The sequence below is a fragment of the Aquarana catesbeiana genome, linkage group LG08 (assembly GCF_042186555.1).
Source record: "Aquarana catesbeiana isolate 2022-GZ linkage group LG08, ASM4218655v1, whole genome shotgun sequence".
NCBI classification, from domain to species: Eukaryota; Metazoa; Chordata; class Amphibia; order Anura; family Ranidae; genus Aquarana; species Aquarana catesbeiana.
The window spans coordinates 113,089,430-113,116,107 of NC_133331.1; the positions used below are offsets into that span (position 1 = coordinate 113,089,430).

General features: G+C 39.6%; 1 protein-coding gene across 3 annotated transcripts in view; it reads right to left on the reverse strand.

Moving 5' to 3' along the window:
• The window catches only part of A1CF (APOBEC1 complementation factor), a 94,707-nt gene extending 68,794 nt beyond the window's left edge, over positions 1-25,913 (reverse strand). For 2 of the 3 annotated variants that reach the window (XM_073596332.1, XM_073596331.1), the window contains exon 1: positions 25,817-25,913. The gene's annotated coding sequence lies outside the window, so the exon portion shown is untranslated. The remainder of the gene's footprint in view (positions 1-25,816) is intronic. The other variant, XM_073596333.1, reaches the window with a different exon arrangement.
• Positions 25,914-26,678: the final 765 nt, after the last annotated feature.

Consider the following 26,678-nt stretch of genomic DNA (forward strand, 5'->3'; position numbering starts at 1 on the left):
TAACGGAACATTCTAGAGGATTACTGCTGCATTCAAGCTTGTTTAAACCTACTCTTAAAAGAAGGGCCCCACTGTTTGCTAGCAGAAGACACGAGTATTCTTCACCTCAGGACCTGCAACATTACAGAACTGTGCTTACTGTACTTGTGTAACCCTTTTCTTTTCACTGTGTGTTTGCCTCTCAAAGGTGTTTGCAGCCCAGAAGGAGCTGAGAAGTTGATAAGTCTTCTCTCCTCCCTCTCAGCGCCTTTGTTAAGGGCATATAGATTACTGCCCTTTCTATACCTGCAGTTGCTAAATATTGAAGGTTGTCTTTTCTCATGTATTAGTTATTTGTAGCAAGGTTTAACAGTGTTGTAAGTTTCCATATACTTTAAACCGTGCTAATATATTCAACTTGTTGAATCACTACCAGGTTTGTGTCTATTTTTGGTGATAATCCACAGCCAGGATAACGGTATTTACCACATGTGTCCTTTAATGTGTTTGCAGTAATTTTATTTAACCAGGTGTGTCAGAGGGGCTGAGGTCATTCTTGGAGTTGAGGCGGAGATCAGAGAATCCAAATTTGCCAAGCGACTCCTTCGTGGGGGCGCTACAACTGAAAATCAAAAACTGATTTCAAACTGACTGCCATGTTCAAAATTAACCAAATTTTGACTCTGTCTATGGCCAGCATAAGGCATTCATTTTACTTCTATAACTACTCTATATTTAAATGTTTTTATTTTCCTCACGCTCATGCACTGCCAATACTTTGTTGTGATGTTTTTTGCTTTTTTTGTGTTAATTCCACATTTTCACTATTCCATTTGTAATACTTCAGAACACATCACATAGGTGCTAGAGTTTTGTCTTTTGTATGTGCCATATTATCCTTTCAGGGAACCTAGCTACAGTTTCAGAGATAAGCAAATTATGTTTATTCTGTGTACATCAACACTGTGATGTTTGATTTTATTGACTCGAGCAAAACTCCATATGGAAATTAGAGCAATAGTCTAGATCATATTTGGGCCACATACTTGTTTATGTGTAAAAAGAAGTGAATGCATGCTTATCCACCCCAATAAAAATATTTAGTTTTGACAGTTTTGTAATTATTATCTTTATCTATTTATAGATTTTGTAAATAGTTTTAGAAAATGATAATACATTTTCTTGCATGCAATGATTGGCAGGTACAGGTGGCAGAACCTGCAGGAGCATTAGCACTGGAAGGCAAGAATCTTTTTTCATGCACTGTGCTGTTCATCTTTCTATTCATCTTCCATGCTAACAAAGCACAGATAAGTGGCGATAACCCAGTGCCATGTGGTACTACCTCAAAGGAAGTCATTTTCAGATAACCTGACATGCACTGATTAGTGGATATGCATGTCAAGTTAACAACAGATTGTTTATTGGGAATTGACATCCATACAACCCAAACTTATAATTATTTGTTTGAAAGATCAGACTTTTTCCATGAAAGAGGCACACATAATATTACAGGGCTGGACAATTCCCGGGTGCTAGCTTGCCATGGATACTGAAAAAACCTCTTTGCCAACTGTGTCACTAAGGGCTGAGAGAGATGGGGATTATCGCTCTTGCACTCATCCCACCATTTAGGATATTACACCCTGGAAGCCTGGCCCTGCTCACTCCTGCCCCTTGCATCATCCTTTTGTCAACACCTGCTAGCAGTCTCTGGCTCTTCCTTGCTGGGGCACCCATAGGGAAGTCTGCCCCTCCAGCTAACTGGCGTTCTGAAATAAATCCTATGATTTTCTTGAATTTCCTTATCAGAGTGTATCAAATGCTGATTACTGTTATTACAGTTCCTGGTGCCAGAATGCAACAAACCAACAGTTCTGACACTAGGATCAGAAAATACCAGAGCAGGTGAGCTGCCCTGAACACCTTCTTAAATAAAGGAAGAATACTGCGTATGTGTAAAAACATAAAAATAAATAATGTCAATCACCACTATTACAGTGTAAATTTTCCTAGTGGCACCACAAAAGTGAGATATAATCACAATAAACAACATGTAGAAAAACATAAGGAAAAAAATTATGCGCTAAACAAAAATATCATATTTGGTTATTAAATCCAACTGTAGAAAACACAAATCTGTGATAAGTAGTTGAATCCAAAAAAGAAAACCTCCACCTCATGTGTGCACCGTCACCGCAGGCAATATAGACTCTTACCAGAGAGCCGGGACCCTTTATTATGAAGGGTCAAACAGGTTTGATGTAACAATCTTTGCAGGGGTCATCAACTTGAGATGTGTCCTCAGATCAAACAGGGCATAAGCGGGATATTCAAAACAAGCTCCATCCACCCCACAATCAGAATGATCATAAAATGAAAGAGACGCCAGATAGTGTAAAATCCCAAAAGGTTTGTTTAATATAAAGTATTGCACTTACATTAGTACAGGTAAAGCCAGCGTTGTGTACAATATAGGCAGCTGCCTTAAGATATCCGAGCACACACTCTACCTGGGTACAGCAGCATGCAGCCACAGGCCTTTCACATTAGGGCAAGTGGTTGCGTCAGTGCAGCTACATCTTCATAGACTTGAATGGGCTGCCTGCATGCAGCACCTGGCACCCAGGGAAGCATAAACAACTGACCTGTCCACAGTGTAAGGGTCTCATTGTAAAACAGGGAGGGGGAGAAGCGCCAAGAGCCCAGATAGTGTAGTATGTCAGTTTATTATAAATGGTAAAATCACATAAAACAGTTGCACTCACATGATGTTGCAGAAAACAAGCTTACCAGGGGCTATAGTGGTCCCTTATCCCAGATGGATGGATAGATGGCAGGGATCCCTGTCAGGTGGATATAACAAGTAGCAGAGAGTGCAGTCAAAGTGTTTATGTGCCGCTGACAGGTGGAAATGTCCAGCAGCGTAAACTGTCATGGGGGGGGGGGGGTCCTGATTGCTCAGTGCAAACATCATAGGTGGGGGTACACCGTGTGGAAACAGAGCGCGTTTTGGAAGATCCAATTGCTTCCTTCATCAGCCCATGTGAATAACCCTAATAGTCAGTTTTTTTATTGTGAAGTTAAAATAAAGACTTATCAAAATTAAGAGAACAAATGTTTATTTAAACTGTTGCTTAAAGTAGACACACAGGCTATTGCTATCTAAGCCTAAATCTGCTCCCACCCCACCCCCCCCTTGTAACTCTTATTCTAACTACCCTGTGGAAGAAAGATGCTTATACTTACCTATTCACAGAGCTTACCTATTCACAGAGATTAATGCATAAGCGCTTACCTATTCACAGAGTGCTCTGGTCCAGTCACATAATCACCCCAGTGTACGGCTTCAGGGGAGAGAATAAAGCGACAACGGCTGTAATGCCTGGGTGGTGACATTACACATAGGGCTGTTCCTCCTCTCCCTGAAGCTGGCTTCTGTGAGCCAATTACATAACCAGAGTGGAGTACTCTACGAACAGGTAATATCTTCCTTCTACAGGGTAGTTGTTATAGGATTAAGACAGGGATTAGGAAGCAGTTTTAAAGTGATACTAAACCTTTACATTTTTTAAAATAAAAATACCAAACATGTTACACTTACTTGCTCTATGCAATGGTTTTGCACAAAGCTGCCCTGATCCTCTTCTTTTGGGGTCCTCTGTTGGCGCTCCAGGCCCCTCCTCTTCATCGGGTGCCCCCATGGTAAGTCGCTTTCCATGGGGGGCACCCATGCAGGCTCGCTCCTGAGTCCCACTGACTCTCCTCATTGCAGAGATCGATGGCAGCGGGAACTATTGGTAAAAAAAAAGCTGGAACAGCTGCGCTCGTGCACATTGCAGGATCAGATTGGGCTTAGGTAAGAAAAAGGGGGGATCTGGGAGGGAGCTGAATGTATTAAGGTGAAAAACCTTAAGGCTTTACAACCACTTTAAGCTTAGTTAAAGCGGGGGTCCACCTATCTATCGTTTTTTTTTTTTGAGTTCATTCACAATCGTTTCTTCTCAGCATTACATACTCACATATTGTGTGTAATATGTCCGCCTGTGTCAGATTTCGTCGGAAAGAATAACTTATATTATTCACTGCAGGCGGTTTCCATCTTCATTGTGGGCATTTGAAGCCCACAAGCATTTATTTCCTGGATGTGGTGAATGCTGTGCTCCCAGCATTCACCGCTCGTTCCCGCACATGCTCAGTGGCATCCTGGGAAGCCTGAGACTAGCTCCCAGGAGTCTGGGAGAGGCTAGAAACACGCCTACTCCCATGGGAGGAGAACCAGGAAGTGCAAAGAAGAATAGAAAAATAAAAGGTAATTACGGGATTTACATTTTTTTAAACGGCATGTCAGCATCTAGGCAAGGAAGGGAATACATACAGATATTGTTCAAAATTTGGGTGGAACACCGCTTTAATAATTGCCTAGACTTCCACTTTAGGTTTTCATTGTTCAGCTACCTATATACAGTATGTCACAAAAGCGAGTACACCCCTCACATTTTGTAAATATTTTATTCTATCTTTTCATGTGACAACACTGAATAAATTACACTTTGCTACAATGTAAAGCAGTGAGTGTACAGCTTGTATAACAGTATTAATTTGCTGTCTCCTCAAAATATCTCAACACACAGCCATTAATATCTAAACCGCTGGCAACAAAAGTGAGTAAACCCCTAAGTGAAAATGTCCAAATTGGGCCCAATTAGCCATTTTCCCTCCCCCGGTGTCATTTGACTCGTTAGTGTTAGAAGGTCTCAGGTGTGAATGGGAAGCAGGTGTGTTAAATTTGGTGTTATCGCTCTCACTCTCTCATACTGGTCCCTGGAAGTTCAACATGGCATCTCATGGCATAGAACTCTCTGAGGATCTGAAAAAAAGAATTGTTGCTCTACATAAAGATGGCCTAGGCTATAAGAAGATTGCCAAGACCCTGAAACTGAGCTGCAGCATGGTGGCCAAGATCATACAGCGGTTTAACAGGACAGGTTCCACACAGAACAGGCTTTGCCATGGTCGACCAAAGAAGTTGAGTGCATGTGCTCAGCGTCATATCCAGAGGTTGAAGCCTCTTCTAAAGATGATGCACAAGAAAGCCCACAAACAGTTTGCTGAAGACAAGCAAACTAAGGACATGGATTACAAGAACCATGTCCTGTGGTCTGATGAGACCAAGATAAACTTATTTGGTTCAGATGGTGTCAAGCGTGTGTGACGGCAACCAGGTGAGGAGTACAAAGACAAGTGTGTCTTGCCTACAGTCAAGCACGGTGGTGGGAGTGTCATGGTCTGGGGCTGCATGAGTGCTGCCGACACTGAAGAGCTACAGTTCATTGAGGGAACCATGAATACCAACATGTACTGTGACATACTGAAGCAAAGCATGCTCCCCTCCCTTCGGAGACTGGGCCACAGGGCAGTATTCCAACATGATAACGACCCCAAACACACCTCCAAGATGACCACTGCCTTGCTAAAGAAACTGAGGGTAAAGGTGATGGACTGGCCAAGCATATCTCCAGACCTAAACACCTAAACACAATTGAGCATCTGTGGGGCATCCTCAAACAGATGGTGGAGGAGCGCAAGGTCTCTAACATCCACCAGCTCCATGATGTCGTCATGGAGGAGTGGAGGAGGACTCCAGTGAAGCTCTGGTGAACTCCATGCCCAAGAGGGTTAAGGCAGTGCTGGAAAATAATGGTGGGCACACAAAATATTGACACTTTGGGCCCAATTTGGACATTTTCACTTAGGGGTGTACTCACTTTTGTTGCCAGCGGTTTAGACATTAATGGCTGTGTGCTGAGGTATTTTAAGGGGACAGCAAATTTACACTGTTATACAAGCTGTACACTCACTACTTTACATTGTAGCAAAGTGTCATTTCTTCAGTGTTGTCACATGAAAAGAGATAATAAAATATTTACAAACATGTGAGGGGTGTACTCACTTTTGTGAGACACTGTAGTAATACGCAGGTTGTGTAGTGCTGACTCCAAGGTTTTTAAAATCGGGCTCCTTGTTTTGGGTAAGATTTGTCCATGCCAGGACTTCATGTGAGAGCTTCCGCAGGCCATAAACCAAAGCTTATCTGCTTGATCAAAAGAACAATGGTGTATCAATTCAATTTTTTTATCCCAAGGGATCGCCATTTTTTCAGGTTGGTGGATGACGGATCTTTTTTTCATCAAATGCCAGTTGAGAAAAAGTTGCCTAAATCAATTTACTATACAACAATTCTTTAATAACTAGGCTGGCTTTTTAAAATAATACATACACTTTAAGGCTGCATGCACGCTGGGCTTAAAAAAAAATGCCAGTTCCCTTGGCAGAAAAAAAAGCTCATATAGAGAGTTTTTTGTACAAAGTTTAAATGAGTTTAGGAGAGTTTTGCGTTTTTTTCTGCCAGTAAGCTCCAGTCAGAAACACAAACCAGAAGGGTTTTTTTCCTGCCTCTAAATGTTGAGCTCAAAATATGCCTGTAATCATCCTAATGCACATGTGCATAGGATAACATTGAGCTTCTTCTACAGGCTAAACACACAACTCTTGTAGAAGCAGCAATTTTTAAACCAGTGTGCATGGAGCCTAAAACTTAACTCTAATTTAACCAAGAAGTCAAGCATGTTTCTAAATGCAACCCATTAGTTTACTCTTTGTTCGTGTGTCCATTCAGATTTCCTTACTAATGGCCGATCGTACCCTATGATAAATACTTCATACCGTATAAGAAGGACTATAGCACCCCCCCAGAATCTCCTAGTGTTTAATTGTTAAGGTGTCAGCCACTGTTTTCTTCAGGATGTTTAGGACTAAAGAAATAATAAAAGTTCTTATAGCTGTCAAGTATGATCCAGCCAGCTGTGGGGAGGAAAATAATGGTTAACGGAAACTAGATGCACTTGAAAGAAAAATTGTAGTATGAATTTGTTTTTCTAGATTGCCATATAAAGGAGATCAACTTATATAAAAACATGACATATATATGGAGGCTATTATTACTAACATCTACTTCTGAAATGCTAATTGTCTGGCTCTAATACTGATGCCTTTGCTTCAATACTTTAAAGCCTGTCTCCTGGGAAAGGAAAAATGCTCCCTTGCAATGGGGCTGTCCCCACACTGCATGGGATACATGCTTGTTTAGGTCAATGGGGCTACATAAAGCAATGTTTTCATTCCACCAGTCCAACAGCGGACTGTTCCTTGGCATCTACATGTCCAATGCACGACTATGAGAGATATATGTAGATTTTCATGGCTGACATTTCTTTCTAGAAATACTGTCTATGTATCATGCTGATGATTTTCCTTCAATTATTTCTGTCACTCACCCAGAAAAAGAATAGAGATAACACATTGTGAAATGTTTCAAATACTCCTGAGTTGCTCGCCTGTTCCATGTGTGTTACTAAAGGCATTAAAGGCCAAACGACTAGCATTTTCAGAGTGAGGCTAGCAATGGCAGCCTTCATAGTTCACTTTACTTTGAAGGCGTCTGTAAATATTAAAGGGCAGTCAGAGTTGCCTTATCTGACCTCCTTTGGTGCAAAGAAAAATCATGTGCTTTAGAATGATACTTGTGGTTGTAAACCTCAGACATGAAATATGAACAAAGCATATTCTTCCATAGTGTGTACTTGTCTTTTTCTAAAGCACTGGGTGAGATTTCTCTCTGCTGCCTCCTTTCTCTGTTATCAGCATAAATCACTTCTGAACGGTTTTCTCCAAGAGATAAAAAGGTGATTTTTTTTACAGCCTGTGACTGATATCCTTAGCAGTGCATGTTCTCCATGTACTGTGATGAGGTGTGTGTCCCTTATCACCAATCAGGGCTCAGAACTGCCCTCACTGAGATCTGCAGTGTGAGACTTCATATCCCCGCCCTCTGCCTTCTAAAAGATCAGACAAGCTCTGAATTCTGGACCTTGAACTGATTGGCTTTAGATAAACAGGTACAAAATTATGTTGGAGGATTTGTTTCATCTCTGTACATCAGCTGATGCTTGTTACTTTACTGGGTATAGGTGAAGGTTTTAAACCCCTTAAAGCTGGTCATAGATGGATCAACATTTGTCCAGTCCAGCAGGGACTGGCCGGGTTTTGATCCATCTAGGGCCATTTCTATTCATGAGAAGTCGATCACTAGAGGGCTCATTGGAAAATGTGTGTTCGATCAGCGGAGGAGTTCCTGCTGTCAGAATACAATAGCACAGTAGGAAGGATCCATCCACCTTGAATGTGTGGATGGGGGAGTCCATGCAGTTTTTTTTTTATCAACCCCCTGGCTGATCGAAAAAAAAACAACAGATTTATCTGTAATCCATTAATGGAGAGTAACAATAAGTGCAAAAAAAACACACCAAATGCTCATCTCAAAATGGCCACTGCCAACTGCAAGCTTAGTAGATTGATAGGCTGGGTGGGTGAACAAGGTAAAGTTAAACATATAGTATATTATGCAGTACTTTAAATAGACCAATCACAATTATTGTTTTACTGATTGACACACTGACTACAGCAAGGTAAATCTGATTGGTTAAATTGTTAGTGAAATTCAACCAATCAGAACATAATATCACTTAAAGTGTTTCTAAAGCAAAATCTTTTTTTTATTTTTGGGTAGAGTGGTAAGGCATTCAAATCACAGTCAGGTTTTTTTTGTATTTTTATATATATATATATATATATATATATATATATATATATATATATATATTCACATCAGTTCCTGACCTCAAGGAGCAAACAATCTAAGATCCCTAACTCACATTCATACATACAAATACTAGGGCCAATTTAGACAGGAGCCATTTAACCTACCAGCGTGTCTTTGGACTGTGGGAGGAAACCAACGCAGGCACAGGGAGAACATGCAAACTCCAGGCAAGTAGTACCATGATTGGGATTCAAACTAACAACCTTAGTGCTGCTAGGTGAAAGCACTAACCACTTAGCCACTGTATAAATCCATATAGTAGGCAAAATCACAGGAAGAATAGATTTTCTTTACAAACATGAAAAAAAGTTTGTGAACATTTTGGTAATGGTTATGACACATATAACAGGCCATACTCAATTTCAGTAGTATGACAACACTGTAATGTAAACATCCCTTGTAAGAGAAAAAAAGCATGACAGGACCTCTTAAATATGAGATGTGGGGTCAAAAAGACCTCAGATCTCATATTTACACAAAAATGCAATAAAAAAAATGTTGTCATTTGAAAAAAAAAAAATGTCCCTTTAAAAGCTATGGGCGGAAGTGACGTTTTGACGTCGCTTCCGCCCTGCAATGGTATGGAGACGGGTGGGGGCCATCATCCCCTCACTCGTCTCCATACCCAGCCAGCAGAAGGACCCGATCGCCTGCGCTGCTGCCGACGAGTCCTGTAAGCGGCGGAGGGCAGCGGGAGGGGGGCCCTCTCCTGCCGCTGATAAAAGTGATCTTGCGGCGAATCCGCCGGAGAGACCACTATTATCAGAAACCGGACCTCCGGCCAAAGAAGAGGATACCGGGGTTATGGCAGCTAGCTGCTGCCATAACAAAGATATTCCTCTTCAAATTTAGGACGTATATCAGCATGCGGCGGTCCGGAAGTGGTTAATATCTGAAATTATTTCCTAGATCTTTTATGTGACAATGTATATTCTATGAATTTAAAGATTTTAAATTGAATTTAAAGAGTAGAGACCAAAGGCAATTCATGGGCATGGGTCCTGAAAATATTGGAACATAAATAAACTTTAAAATATATTATTTTTAAATTGCTAGCATAGCCTGACCAGAAGAATTTAGGGCCAACCCAATTGTACAGATCCTCTGATACAGTATCTGGTTGTACACGTTTTGAAACTTATGCTTATATAAGTCTGTGTAGTGAATTGTTAAAACTGAAGCTTAGTTAGAATTCTTTTTCTTTTTATGGTATAGTTTTAGTCACATAACTTAGCTGTAATGAAGTAGATTTCATGTCAGACTGCTCCTTGAGTTGATCATAGATGGATCTTTTTTGAGGTTTAAGAAGGAGGTTGAGGTTTAAGAACTGCGCTCTTATATTCTTTTTTTTTTTTCACCATACATTTTTTATATTTTATCAAATAAGAACATTATTATTATTATACAGGATTTATATAGCGCCAACAGTTTATGCAGCACTTTACAATATAAAAGGGAGACAATACAGTTATAATACAATAAAATACAAGAGGATTAAGAGGGCCCTGCTCAGAAGAGCTTACAATCTAATAGGGTGGGGCGGGTGGTACAAAAGGTTGTAACTGTGGGGAATGAGCTGATGGAAGTGGTAAAAGATTAGTTAGAGACGTGATAGGCTTTCCTGAAGAGATGAGTTTTCAGGGATCGCCTGAAGGTAGCAAGAGTAGGGGATAGCCGGACAGGTGGAGATAGCGAGTTCCAGAGGATGGGAGAGGCTCTGGAGAAATCCTGGAGACGAGCATGAGAGGAGGAGACGAGAGAGCTTGAGAGTAGGAGTTCTTGAGAAGAGCAGAGAGGACGATTTGGGTGATATTTGGAGACAAGATTGGTTATGTAGCTCGGGGCAGAGTTGTGAATGGCTTTGTATGTTGTGGTTAGTATTTTGAATTTAATTCGCTGGGTGATTGGGAGCCAGTGTAGGGATTGGAGTAGAGGGTTGGCAGACACTGAGCGGTTGGTAAGGTGGATAAGTCTGACAGCTGCATTCATGATAAACTGAAGAGGGCATAGCCTATGGAGAGGCAGGCCAATGAGAAGGGAGTTGCAATAGTCAAGGCGAGAGATAACAAGGGAGTGAATGAGGAGCTTGGTGGTTTCATTTGTTAAAAAAGGGTGAATTTTAGAGATGTTATGGAGGTGAATTCTACAAACTTTTGACAACGATTGGATTTGAGGCTGAAATGACAAGTCAGAGTCTAGGATTACACCGAGTACCCTGGCGTGAGGGGAGGGACTGATGGTTGCATTGTTGATTTTGATGGAAAAGTCATGGAGAGGGGCATGGGCGGGGGGGAATATTAATAGCTCAGTTTTAGAGATATTTAGTTTAAGGAAGTGGTGCGGCATCCATGCTGATATGTCAGTTAGTAAGTTAGTAATGCGAAGAACATGACAATTAAAGTTGTTGCAAATGGTACATAACATTATAATAATAAACATTGAAAAGGCATAAAAAATAAGCTTCGATCAGATCTTGATGGCCTATTCCAACCTACCCCTAATGGGTTCATGCTATAGGTCTGGGGAGGTCATCACATTGAGCCGCTAGTCAGCCTGTACAAGTAGGGGAATCACTTGGGAAGGGGGAGGGTAACAAAAAAGGAAAAAGCAGAAAATAGAGGGCAACATAAGTAATGTTCTACGAGCGCTATTGTATTCTGATAGCGGGACTCCTCTGCTGTCAGAATACACCGAGCAGAGCTGGAGCTGATTAACCGCAGATGTTGACTGAACAAAAATATACCAACAATCCCATTTGAGAGGATTGAAAGTCCCTGCTGAACTGGCCGAATTTCGATCGATCTATGGCCAGGTTTACTTTACAAAATTTCTCTTCAGTGAATCCAGCAAAACGTTCTGTGCTACACGAGGTAACTTCTTCACATCTATCACTGTAGTGCTTTAAAAGCATTGTGATGGACATCTTTCTCCCTCCTCCACCATGGACAAATGTATTTGCATTGTTTTTGCAAATGCAACACATTCTGTGGATGTGGGAAAGATAGATGAATGACAGTATCCCCTCTGACACTCAGAATGTGTTACATTCAGTGAAAACAATGTATTGTGAATGGAGAAGAGAACAGAAAGGGTTTGGCACATATCAGGACTTTTTCTATATACTTCAATGTTAGACCTGAAGCAGTTAACTCGTGTAGCAAAGGAAGTCCAGCGCTGTAAAGAAGACCCAACTTCCACCTCCAACTCACTATTGAATAAAGTGCTTTTTTGCTTTCTGTGTCCTTGCTGCCATGAATTCCCACACTTCCTGGCTTGGTGACTGCTCAGGAGTGATCATTTCCTAAAGTGAACCTGAACAGTAACAAAAAACCCAATAAGAGATCAGATGACAGACGTTCTAACCCTCCCCCATCAAAAACAGAAATTTATTTTTAAAGGAGTTCCCCTATAAACTTCAAATAATTGGTTTTATGACAAAGGAAGAATTGAATGAAAAGAACTGCAAAAAATGTTGTGTTTCAAATGTTGATATCAATCTGTAAACATCTGAATATACAGTCATTCATCAATTGTTGCAGTGGAATTCCCCCAAACCTCCCTGAATAATTGAAACTATTCATAAAGGAGAATGTTGTTTTCTCAGTAAATCACTTTGTGCAACTCTTGTCATAGTATAAATATCATGTGACATAATGTAGCTGGTGCAATTCATAACCAGGTCAAAAAATATGCAAATCAGTTGGAATGTTATCTACTTGTTCAACTACTTGACTACTGCAGTTAGGACAAGGCTGGTCTTCATTCAGCATGTTGACCATTAACCTGTTTCCATTGGCCATACCCATCTACACCATATTATCAAAAGTATTAGGACGCCTGTCTTTACACGCACATGAACTTTAATGGCATCCCAGTCTTAGTCCATAGGGTTCAATATTGAGTTGGCCCACCCTTTGCAGCTATAACAACTTCAGTTCTTCTGGGAAGGCTGACCACAAGGTTTAGGAGCGTCTATGGAAATATTTGACCGTTCTTCCAAAATCGCATTTGTGAGGTCAGGCACTGATGTTGAACGAGAAGGCCTGTCTCTCAGTCTCTGCTCTAAATCATCACAAAGGTGTTCTATCGGGTTGAGATCAGGACTCTGTGCAGGCCAGTCAAGTTCCTCCACCCCAAATTCACTCATCCATGTCTTTATGGACCTTGCTTTGTGCACTAGTTCAAATCATTTGGTTTAGGGGGGATTATGGTGTGAGGTTGTTTTTCAGGGGTTGGGCTTGGCCGCTTAGTTCCAGTGAAGGGAACTCTTAAGGTGTCAGCATACCAAGACATTTTGGTCAATTTCATGCTCTCAACTTTGTGAGAACAGTTTGGGGATTGCCCCTTCCTGTTCCAACATGACTGCGCACCAGTGCACAAAACAGGGTCCATAAAGACATGGATGATTGAGTTTGGGGTGGAGGAACTTGACTGTCCTGCAAGGAGTCCTGACCTCAACCTGATAGAAGACCTTTGGGATTAATTTGATCGAAGACTGCGAGACAGGCCTTCTCATCCAACATCAGTGCCTGACCTCACAAATGTGTCTTTGAAAGAATGGCCAAACATTCCCATAGACACACTCTTAAACCTTGTGGACAGCCTTTCCAAAAGAGTTGAAGCTGTTATAGCTGCAAAGGGGGGGGGGGGGGGGGGGGCAACTCAATGAACCCTACGGACTAAGACTGGGATGCCATTAAAGTTCATGTGCATGTAAAAGCAGGTGTCCCAAGACTTTTGGAAATATAGTGTATGTGGCAGAACTGTGGTGGGCTCCAACACCATGCTGCCACATTAAATCTGTGACTTTTACAACTGTCCATAAATATCAGGGGCTGAGAATTTGTCATGCTGTGTTCACTTTTGTAAGTGTAAATCAGGCAAATTACTTGTTATGTGTATGGTCAGTGTTTCCATATTGTGTTTATACTGTTCAAATATCGATTGTCTTAGTTTTTAATAGGGGCCCTGCCATTGTTCAGGTTGCCAGTAAAAAATGTGCGCTGTCAGTAAACTTCCCATGTTTTGTGTTAGTAAAAAATGCAGCGGGAGTTTGACAACCCTGGAGTTTGCTCACTTGTCACTGACAGCTCTAGGTCAGTATTTACAATCAGGAGCCAGTAAGGCAAGTTCTGATCCCATGATCACTGTGACGGCCAATCACACGATCAGCAAGCCCAGGAAAAACTTCTGACATTAAAGCGGAACCAAAATCTCAATCAATATTAACAATTTTTAATCCTTTTGTTGCTACCTTTAGTAAATTCTGTGGATAGGAAGATATATTTTATTTTCTTGTTTTAACCTTTTTTTAAAAAAAATGTCTTCAGTTGCTTTTTTTGGTTTCTGTCTTAGATCAAAATGATGTGATATACCCCAGGAGTCTAAGCACATCCTCCCGAATACATGCCTGACCTAAGGGAAGATGGATTAAAGGAAGAAAATGGTACATGAATCATCTGCCCTTACTTAAGATGGCCGTGGCTAGAAATGCTGGAGGAGGGGGGGGGGGGCAATGTAATTAATCATCAAAGTAAAGCATAGAGACAAATGGATAGATGAGTTTGCTTTGAAAATTAAAAGTGAACTAAATTGTGTTATCAGTTATGTGCTCAGATACTGTTTAGTTCTACTTCAAGATCCCCTTAAAGGGCAAGCAAGAGACAGCTGTAAGGGGTTAAACATGAATTTAAACAAGTGTGTACACTAAAGATATTGCCCTATATAGCTTGTTAGGACACATACCTAAATATTTTGCTATTATCTGGATATTTACTGCATACATTCTAGGTGCATTAAAAAAAAAAAAAAAAGTTAAAAAATCCTACAGTTTATTTATTTTTTATTAAAAAAAAAAAAAAATGCCTGCCCCTTCTAGCAGCTGCGGAGGGGAACCTTTGCTCTCTGGGTGGAAGCAGCAGTCTCTTTGCAGAGGTCTGGTCCCCTAATCAGAATCAGAGCTAAAGCTTTCCAATCAGCAGAAGAACAAAATGTAAATTTTAATTTAATCTAAGAAGAAGCTAAGTGGAGATTTACTATGTAAAAAATACCTTACCACGTGCATAGAAAAATAAAAAAAACAGGATGTTTGCTTGTACAGGATTGGATGACTGAAGTCAACAAACCTCATTTACTAATCTACGTGAAAACGCTTTACTCCTTTAATAAATCAACCCAAAAGGGGAGTTAATAAAAAGTGGTTGAAACAAGTTCTATCTTACCTGGTACCATTGGCCATAGCAAGCAATCTGCTCCTATTATTCCATTTATTTTTTCTATTTTTTTAAAACATGAAAATTTAAAAGCTGATTGGCTGAGCTCCGGTTCAGAAAAAGATGAGTCAAATTTTGCTTTGGACACTTTTTATAAATTTCCCTGCCCACTATGTCAAGATATGTGCTTAAGCTGGCCATACACAATTCATTTTGTTTCATTCAACCAGTGGGTTAAATGAAAAAAGATCAGCCAATTCCCCCATCCACACATTCAATGAATCTCAAGGAATCTGACAGCAGGGGAACACAGTAGAAACAAATTCATGAAAAAAAAGATTACAGGGCCATTAAAGTGTTTCTAAAGTCAGAAGTTTTTTTTTTATCTTCATACATTCTATGCATTAAGACAAAAAACCTTCTGTGCAGCAGCTTCCCTCAGCCCCCCTAATACTTACCTGAGCCCCCTCTTGATCCAGTGATGTTGCACAAGAGACTCGGCTGTCCGGAACTCACCTCCTCATTGGCTGAGACAGCAGCAGGGCACCATTGGCTCCCGCTGCTGTCAATCAAGATCAGTGAACCAATGAGGAGAGAGAGGGGGCAGAGCCGAGCCATGGCTCCCTGTCTGAATAGACACAGAGAGCAGTGGCTTAGCTCAGGTGCCCCCATAGCAAGATCCTTGCTGTGGGGGCACTTGGCAGGAGGGAGAGGCCAGGAGCGCGGCGAGGGACCCAAGAAGAGGAGGATCTTGGCTGCTCTGTGAAAAACCACGGCACAGAACAGGTAAGTATGACATGTTTGTTATTTTAAAACAACAACCCCCCCCCCCGATACTTTAATATCACTTTAAATAGTGGATGCATATGCATTGTTTTAGGAGAATAAGGATATTGTTTAGTGAGACGCTCCTCTGTTTCTTTAATATATGTATTTCATCTGCACTAAAAGACAACAGCGCCTAAGCAGGAGCACAAGCGGTCTGAGATCCCCATCCATGGTTGCAGAAAATACATTTGCACCTGCTTTAAGCCTGGTACACACGATGAGATTATCAGACGAATGATCGTCTGGTTTTTCTTTTTTTTTTTTGCATGCTTGTCTCCATATCAAAAATTAAGAGGTTACTAAAGTAAGAAAATTCTTATACAACAGAATAAAAATTTGAAAGTGATGTAATGTATTGTATTGTTTTTTCAGACGAGAAATGTACTGGATGAAAATCGTACGATCTGGTATTGTACGGGAAAGTTTTTCGTGTTTGTCCCTTCGGATAATTTTGGATGAAAGCTGTGTACTGACATTCAGATTATTATACAATTGCTTTGAAAGCTGTATTTTTTCTATTATTTTCTGATAGTATGTACGGGCCATACAGGTCTTAGACGGCACTAATTTCTTTCCTGCAACCACGGCTGGGGGGGGGGGGTGTCAGGCGGTGGAAGCCCGTCCCCACCAGGAGAAGACAGTGATTATCGCTAGTGGCTATGGCAGCCGCTACCGGTAACCGTAAGAGAATCCAGCAGACTGGTTGTCTCCAAGTTGATTGATCGATCAACTTGGTACACTCAGCCTGCCCAATAATGGTCTGAATCTCGGCCCGTTCCTGCTGAACCGGCTTAGATTCAGACTGTGTCTGGCCAGCCTTACAGAAATTTTCCAAGATGTTGGCAAACCTCTGTGATTATAAGAAAAAAGAAAAACGCTCTCTCCGCTTAGGTAATCTATTCTTTCATGTTTCGCTAATAAGACAAAAGGAGTAGACCAGTGATCAAGATGATGAGTAGATTTCTTATCATTATTCATTTACTGATATCAAGCATTAAACCCTTATTGTTATGTTTACCCGTCTACATTTACCACCTACTCCAGAATCCAGAGGTATCTTATCTTTGATCAGAAAGGTATGTTGTTATAACATTGTTCATTCCATGTGGTGCTGTCTCCAAGCTGTCCTGTGTGATTACCTCACCACGTCCTGTTGGATACTGTCAACAGTGCTGATATCTTGATACTGTATCTAACACCATGTGAACGTGTGATAAGACAACCTTTAGTGTGCCTAGCTCTAACTTTGTGAACAAAATCTTTGTATGTCTGTCAGTTCTGTAATTCGCTGATGCCGCGTACACACGATCGGACTTCTCGACGGAAAAAGATATGCCGGCTCTCCCGACGGGATTCCGCTCAAGTTTGCCTTGCATACACACGGTCACGCAAAAGTTCGCTGAAATTACGACCGTCAAGAACGCAGTGATGTACAGCACTACGAGAAAATGAAGTTCAATGCTTCTGAGCATGCGTCGAATTGTTTCCGAGCATGCGTAGGGATTTTGCACGTCGGAATTGCCACAGACGATCGCATTTTCGGATAGGAACTTTTCCCGACCAAAAAATTGAGAGCAAGCTCTCAATCTTTTGCTGGCTGGAATTCCGCCAGCAAAACACAGATGGAGCATACACACAGTCGCATTTTCCGATGAAAAACTCTCATCAGTCTTTTGCGGGCCAAAATTCCGATCGTGTGTACGCGGCATAAGAGTCGGTTTACACCAGAAAGCGGCACACATTTCCAGCACCATGATCAAGACGCACTACCTTTGCGATCTGCTGTGGGTGCCAGTACATTTTTAGTGGCACACCAAACAAAGATTGCAAGTGCAGTGTTTTTGTGGGCACCAGACTGCATGGTACCGTGGTACCATGTGATTTGGTGTGGCGTGTTTTTCAAAAGTAGTGCATGCACTACTTTTTGTGTGATCCTGAGCAATTCACATGAATGGGCTTAAAATCACACTGCAGTGGAACACACAGGGACCAGCTCTAAAACAAACATCTTAGTATAAACACATTCATGTGATGGTTAATGTTGGGGTTACAGGGAGGATGTTGTGATTGTTAAGCCTGGGACACACATGCTGAAATTCAGAAGGTTCAGTGGGAACTGGACCGAATTTCGGTATGTGTGTACTGCTGTCTATCCAACAGAAGCCAGTCTAATGACTGACTTCAGGTTGAATGGTCTTGTTGGAAAACAAGCATTCAGTCAGAGCTTGCAGCCAATGGCTGTATGTGCTGATCTGTGTATTCCGGAAGGGGAGGGGGGAGTCCCCCCCATTTGAATACAATACCACCGCAGGAGAGATCCTTGCATCAAAATCGCTTGTGTTGATGCAGGGAACTGTCACTTTTTTTTTCATTCAACCCGCTGGTTAAAGAAAAAAGGAGTGAACATGTATACCCCGCTTTAATATTCGAATTACAGGGAGGATGTTGTTATTGTTAGTCTTAGGGTTACAAGTAAAGTTAGGATAAGGGTCACTTGAAAGATTATTGTGAGTGTTAGGCCTCATGCACACTGGACGTTTATTGACGTTTTTACAGCAGCTGTTTTTTGGCTGTAGATGTTTTTTTCTACAGTCATTAAACTCCCCATCATGTTATTCTATGTGTCCATGCAAACATAGGCTGTTATCAGCAGTTTTGGGCAGTGGCGTTTTTGAGCAGTAAAAAAAACCCCCAAAACTAGTGAGTTCTGAGAGACGTTTTTCAGCTGTAAAAATGTTCTAACGCTGATAAACGCTGATAAACGTTAATAAACGCTCAAAAACTTCGCTCACCAGCGTTTTTTTACGTTTTTGATCCATCCAAAAAAAAAAAATGTTTTCTTAAAAAAAAAAAAGCTAAACCACTAACGGTGAAAACCGCTAAAAACCGCTAATAATCGCTAAAAAAACACTATTGCAAAAACGTTGAAAAAAGTTGAAAAACTCACTGCAAAGCTACTGATGTTTTTATAACGTTATTTTAACATCTAGTGTGCATGAGGCCTTAGCGTTAGGATTGCAGGAAACATTGTTGCAATGATTTGTGCAAGAGTTGCAAGGAGGGTTAGCATAAACATTAGTGATAGGGTCACATGAAAATTTTAGTTTGCTAGTTAGTGTGAGCTATAGAAAGGGTTAATGAACATGAACAGTTTGTTTTCCAGTTATAGGAGAATTACTGTGACTGGTTCACATTGGAGCGATTAGGCATGCAATTTGACATGTCAAATCGCATGCCAAATCAGCGGCAATTGCCAGCAATGGCACAGTTCAAAGCTGAACTTGCACGATTTCATTCCCGTCGTCAGTGTGAACCTGGGCTTAGTGTTCTGGTTATAGGTATTATTATAATTAGAGTTAGGCAGGCCAAGAGATAAATAGCTTGTCTTTCCTGCATTCATGGGCTGCAGGAAAAAAATAGCTTGATTTCCCCATTAACGCAGCTAGTGCTGATGGGGGAATCCCTCCATCCCTCCTACGGAGCGATTGTGTTCTCCTGGCAGGGAGAGCGGAGCAGGGAGAACACAGTAATTATTGTATTATTATATATATTATTGTATATTGTATATATATATTGTATATTGTATATTATTATAACAGCTAATACTGCTGGCAATAATCGCATGTAAAAATCCAACATGCTGGTTGTGCCCAAGTCGATCGATAGATTGACTTGAGTACAATCAGCCTGCTTATAGATGGTTCAAACCATGGCTAGTCTCTGCTGAACTGGCCGAGATTCGAGCCATCTATGGCCAGCTTTAGTGTTGAGATTACATAGAGGGTTAGAGGATTATGGTGATTGAAAAAAAAAAATAAAACTGCCATACATGGATCATAATTTGGCTAGTTCTCAGGGACCAGCAGAATTTTGATCCATGTATAGGCAGGCTGGTTGTACACAAGTCAATCGATCGCTTGACTTGTGTACAACCAGTCTGTTGGGGTTTTCCTCAAATGATCAGTGCTGCTGGCTATAGCCAGCAGCATTGATCATTGCCGTCTGATGACGAGGGAAGGTTCCCCTCCATCAAAATACAATAGTACAGCAAGAGTGATTCTCCCATCCACCTCAAATGTGTGGATGGGGGAATCTAATCATTTTTTTCATTCAATCTGCTGGTTGAATGAAAAAAAAAAAAAAGATTAATGTATGGCCTGCTTAAAGTGTTACTAAACCCACAACAGTAAAATCAGTCTGTATATGCAGTGCATGCTTGTTATACACACTGTGAAACTTAAGGGGTTAATCCTCTGCATTGTGTAAAATGGCTCTTTGATCCTGTGTCCTCTGATCCTCTCCTTCTTCCACTGTCCCCAATATATTTCCTGATAATGAAGAGCCAGAAGACAGGCTGCACATGCTCAGTTTGGTGTGTATTGCTAGAGAGTTTTTTTTTTTTTCTTAAGAGGGTGCATGTGATCGGCATAGGGTCAATCAGCACTGTCCAGATAGAGGGTCAGGGGTCCGCCATACTGATAGGACAGTCAGTGCAGAATGAAAACTCCTCCTACAAGCTTTAACTAGACACTCATAAAAGTCACAAGATTGCTCTAACTGATGATGAGAAAAGGTATTTAGCTGTTTATATGTACTAAAATATTTGCATTTCCATGTTCTGTGTACTGTGTGAGACCAGATATAGTGAATGCAGGGTCATGGGTTTACTAACACTTTAGGTTACTGTTCAATGATTTAAAACAAACCTCCCCTACATCAAGCTGCAAAACCCAATGGGATTCACTCACCAAAACATATATGAATATAAAAAATGTGCAGAGCTCAAATAATATGAATCAGTGAATCACATATAGCAGAAAAATACATATACACTATACTGACCCCAAAGCTTAGTTTTGTAAAGAATGTATGTGTAATAATAATAAATAAATAAACCATCAATCCACTAAAATGTGCATAAGGTTCAATACAGTGATTTTCAGTGATATTCTTCAAATAAACACAAGGCGAAAAAAACTCCTTCTTGTAACCAGTGTGGATGAACAAACCAACATATGTTAGTGTATAATGTGCTCACCCCTTTGAAGACCTCCAAGTTATGGGAGGTCTACATAAGAATGACTGACAAATCTCTAAATGACAGAGACAGACCTCCCCACCTCCTCCTCACAGAAAGTCCAGACTGTTTGTACCCAGATGGCTCAAGGGAGCTCCTCTTTCTTCAGCCAACTCTCTTTCTCCACTCCTCATCAGTAAGACACAAATAAAAACAGTTCTAATGCTTACTGCTTAAATTATTTATTAAGAATGTGCACCACCAAATTACTCGCATAAGATAAAAGGACAGGCAGCATCAAAAGGGTTACAAATACACTGCAACTGGCCTCATCAACTCAAAAATCTCACTAAGCAGACTCACAGCGGCACTTCCCGATCAGTTCCATGTTGTGTGATGATGTCATGAGACGTGGTTCCACCTTACGAGTTATCTCCCAAAGGTGGGACTTCATTAGAGTTTAGACTTTGCCTGCCGATGATATAGAAGTTTTTTCTGCCATATGTGATTCACTGAGTATAATTCTTTTTAGGTAGTCTTTATATTATTTGAGTGCTGCACACTTTTTTGTATTCATATAGGGTTATGGAAATGGTTAGTGGAATGGTCAGTGATAGGGTTACAGTTACCCCGATGATTAGCGTAAGAGTTAGGTTCAGCCTAGTGTAATGGTTATTGTTAGGGTCAGAGAGAAAGTTGGTGTACTGGTTAGTGTTAGGGTTAGAGGAAAGGTTAGTATGATAGTTAATGGAGTTACAGAGAGGGTTAATTCAAGTGTTTAAAGATGCAAGCTTTTGGGATAACTTTGATTCCTTTGTCAGGCTTTCTACATATTCAAAAATGGTTCAGAAACCCATATATTTATACACAAAGTTACAAGGAGGAGCAATGCACATATACATTTTCTTGATTTTCTTGACACAGGCTTTTGTAAGAGATAAGAGGTCAGATTTTAGAGGTAGTTTTGGGGCAATTAACTCACAGATAAGGATTTCAGGCACAATTCTCACCTCAATGACAGTCTTTCTGAAAAGTCCATAGAACAATTACAGCTATTGTCACCTCAAACTTGTCACCTCATTAAGTCTATTTGAACTATCCATTGTTTTCATCAAAGGCCTGAGAAAAACAGTCGTAAAATGAAAAAAAAAAAAAAAAGTCGTAAAATGAATTCAAATACCAGTAACACTTTAAGTTGCTATCCAGATTTAGAACCCTGTCCAGAGTTTGTGTATGAATTAACATTCCCATTCCTACCTCTATTTTCTTGATTTGAATTCCCTATCAGTACAATAATTCTTAGATTATTTATGCCCTGATCTACAGTATACTACAGAAATGCACCACCACAGGGACATGGGTTTTGTTATTATTGTTGTTAATTTTGAACCTATGAAGGACCTTCCTTGCAAACAGAGTTCTTTGGGCATTTAGCACACAATATAAGCTATACCACATGTGAGCAACTGAAGTAAAAGTTACCCTATATTCTGTACTATGTGTATGTTGTGATCCTGGATATCGGTATCCTATATGTGCTGTAGATGTGTGTACAAGTCTTACATCTCTTCTGCATGCAGGAAGATGTTCCATTTGGTATTGGGCTGTTTAGGGAACATCACACAATTAGCTGTCTTAGGTTGGGTGGTTGTCAAAATGCTAATAGTTGTGATTCTGGGAATATTTCTTACATCTTTGTGAAAACAAGCCTGGAGCTCTTTTGTGAGCTTTCTTAGAGTTTCTAGGGGTAGGTTGCAGGTGAGCAATCGAGGAATCTGATTCTCTATTTTCTTATAGTGTTGCGGAGATGTTAGCTGCTTTCCTGATCTGTGTGTTTATTGTCATTGTATTATATTCCTGCACTTTCCTCTTTTTTGTGTCTATTATATTCCTGTTTTATGAAATCCCTCTTGGGGTGCTAATTTTGGCATTTCTCTCTATGGTATCTGAGCAGATTTGATTGTACCTCATGGTTTGGTTATAAATTACAGATTATTTTATGTGTCTGGGATGAAAGCTGTAACGCCTGAGGTACTGTATGTGGGATGGTCTGTGTGTTTTCTGTAGGGTTAGTGTGATGGTTATTGTTGAGTTTACAAGGATGATTACAGTTTGGGTTGCAGGGAGGTTTCGAGTGCGAAGGCCCTAGTATAGGACATTACTGTCTGTGTTGTGACAAATACCTGCACCAAAATCCACCTGTACCAAGTCACTGACACATGATCTTCAAAAATGCTAGTTGTCTGTCATGCTTATCCTCTATGATACTTCGTTAATCACTTAACTAGAACAATTGTGCAGCAAATCAGGTCACAGCTCCAGATCGTCATATTTGTTCCTGGTCAGTGACTTAGTAGTAGCATGGCAGCTAGGCAACTAACATTGTTGGACCCAGCAATGGCATCCTTTGTATTTCTCCCAGTATAGGGTGCCCTTAAAGTAGGGGAATAGCTTTGTACAACTCTTCTAGCTAAGAATAATCATGATGCTTTTATATGTGCAACAATTAGAAATTGAAACATTTTTGATTCAAAGTCAGAGCTACCCCGAGGCCCACTGTGTTAGGGTGACCAAGCACAAGAGTCTGTGATAAGGAGACACTCGTCTCATAACTGATTAATATTCATCTTGTCTATGAGGCAAAACTGATTCCCAATGCTAAATGATAAGCAGTGTAGATTGATATCCAGTGAGCAACCTTAAATAGGCAGACAGTCAATTGTTGAGAAAAACTGGACAAAAAGAGTATATGTTGCTCCTCCCAACAAGGTTTCATCTTTAAAATGCAATGTGAACTGTTGGCGCTATATAAATCGTGTATAATAATAATAATAATAATTGTATGTCTAACATGTTCATCGTTCATCCAGTTTTCTTTGTGTTGGTTACATGCTCTGATAATTTTCTCAGCTTCTCAAAAGTACCCATTCTGATATGGGCATACATTTGCTAATGTTTCTAATTTGGTAACTACATTCTAATAAGTTGATCGCTAATATTCTGGAGACCCAAATACCAGATATGTTCTAAAATAGACCTGACTGGTATAGACATAAAATGAAACAATCTTTTGAGTAAGTCACACAAAGGGAAAAATCTCCTATAGCAGAGATGGGACCACCTGACTTAGCATTACACAGGATGCCTCTTTTCATGCAGGCAGATCTGGGCTTTCACGTTAGAAAGTCCATTATGATTTGCAAGTTGACTGTCATGGCCCCACCATGCAAAGCCTTAAAATCTATTATACTTTCTCTTTTTTAAATACCAGGCTTGTCTTACTTCTATTCATAGTTGCCAGTTAATATGACATAAACTGCAAATAGATAACTGCCTACTGCTTTCAGTTATCTAATACAATTGTATGTCTAGAAAAAAAACAACTTAGCATAAAACAGATATTTACAGTTGTATGTGTATATTAATTTACAGGTTAGCATACAATAACTGCATGACTAACTTTTTTTTTATTTATTAGGCCTACCTCCCGTCACCTCCCAGTATTTTCATGGACAATTGCATGCCATGAATTGGTTAGATATTGTAGCGCTATCAAACTAGATTGATGTGGCAAATAAATTGTGGGTACATCTTTAACATTTTTAGACAATGTTATTACTAAAATTGCCTACTTTATATTCCTGTTTATAGACTTGCAAAATGACACCATTTATTGGTACTTCTACTGTAACTGGTATTTTATTTAAAAAAAATAATCTTGTTTTATATATAATATAAAGTTTAGTGTATAATTTAAGGTTCAATACATGGATATAAGTAGTCGCTAACTCTAAAGACTGTAGCATTTTACATTTATATATGCACAGAGCCTAAATCTTTTTTTACACAACACCTTTTATCATTTTTAACCTTTATCCCCCAAAAAGTTGGCTGATATGTAACAGAGCAAGTACGGTAAATATACATCTGAATTAAAGTTGCTGTTTAAGCACCCTATATCAACATTAATTTCTATGTATAATTTTAATAATTAGTTCTATAGATCTTTTTTTTTTTTAAAAGTAAGTTTTCAGAATGAGAAATCCATATGTTTTCAAACGTAGCTAGCAAGTGTCTTCGATCAGGTTTTAGCCCAATAAATGTATTATTAATATAAATGACTATGTGACATATTTCTAATTAGATCAGACAACCTTTTGATTGTTTTAGTTCTTTTCAAACAACATATCTGCTTAAATATAATTATCCATATTCTATTACAAAGATACATTGCAGGCCTGAAACATAACGTAGTGCAGAGACTATAACAGTAATGTCAATAAGCAATTCTGATTATTTACGCCTTTCTCTAGTACAGATCGAGCTGGTTGAATATATAAACAAACAGCATTTGCCTTCCTAGGCTTGCATCATTAACGCTATACATAAAATAAAATTTGCTTACCCATTTACAAAGCATAAGAAATATAAGGGAAATGATAAAGGAAGCCATACTTAATGTATTTAACATACGCAATGTATTTCCTTTTGAACATAGTGTTCACTTGATCAAAGTTAAATTATGGAATATTATTAAAAATAATGTAAAATATGTTAAATCCTATATCAATATATAGTATAGCTGAGATATAAAAAAAGATGAGAAAATAATCATTTTGTTATATCAATATTCATTTTGGTGCAGGCATCATAAGTCTTCTGAATTAATTTTTAAATTTAAAAAACTCATTAATGTATCAAAAAGTTTTTTTTTTTTTTTTTTACTTTTTTACATACCAGTTTTAACTAAAAATGAATAGCTTCATGTAAAATAATGCATCTCTATTACCCATAAAATTTCACATCTGAGCATTCAATTGTGATTGCTGTTTGTACTATAATGTAAAATATTATGACATATAAAATGTCCTAGATAAGTCACTTTTTTAATGCAACATATTGTTTACACAGGGAGAACCTATTCATACATTTCTGATTATCCAGAAAGTGTAGCATGCAATATTACAGTTGTGTAAACATTTTGCTTTACAGACATTTTTTGTTAGCTTTGCTGTTTAAAGATATATTTTACAGGTTTAGAAAAAGTTCCAAGCTTACCTGAGCAATTTCAGAGATCACCACCAGCAGGTTCTGCTTGATTATGGCGAATTTGAGACGTGTACCTCTGGTTATTCCTTAATCATATCAAACTCCAAAGGTTCATTGGCCCCAGGTTTGGTTTACAATCCTCGCAGGTTAAACGTTAACTTGCTCTATCTCTTAGCTGTATAGCCCTTTGACCAGATAATTAGGCTGAGCCATAGAAAGCATCATCACAAAACGACACCAGTGACAAGGCTCTAAAACAGCACAATACCTTTCTAAAATAAGACAAGTATATATTACCACGACATGGGGGATATTTACTAAAACTAGTGCATGCAGAATCTGGTGCAGCTGTGCATGGTAACCAGTCTAGTGTCTAGGTTTTATTGCTAAAGCTTAATTGAGCAAGCTGAAGTTAGAAACTCATTGGTTACTATGCAAAGCTGCACCAGATTCTGTGTGCACCAGTTTTAGTAAATCTCCCCATAGTGTTTTAAAGGCAGAGTTAGGTTTAAAGACGAGTTCTGTACACAATCAAACGTGCCTGTATTTGCAATGAAATAACTGAGAAAACAGATCAAAGATTTTCCACAGTGTGCGCCTTTAATGCTTTGAAGATAGCTGTACGAAATGTGTCAAAAATCTAGGTGAGAGTGGAAATGAGGTGGTGTTGTCCACAGCAGCCAATCAGATGCTTGCTCTCATTTTATCCTGAAATAAATGTCCAGCGGCAATCTAATGTGTCTGAGAAACTGAATGTGATGTTTTCATATCAGAAAGCATGTGATACAACATCTTATATTGAACAATATTACAAAAATATTTGCCATGGCCTATAGGACATCTGTTACTAAACTACCAAATACACAATATG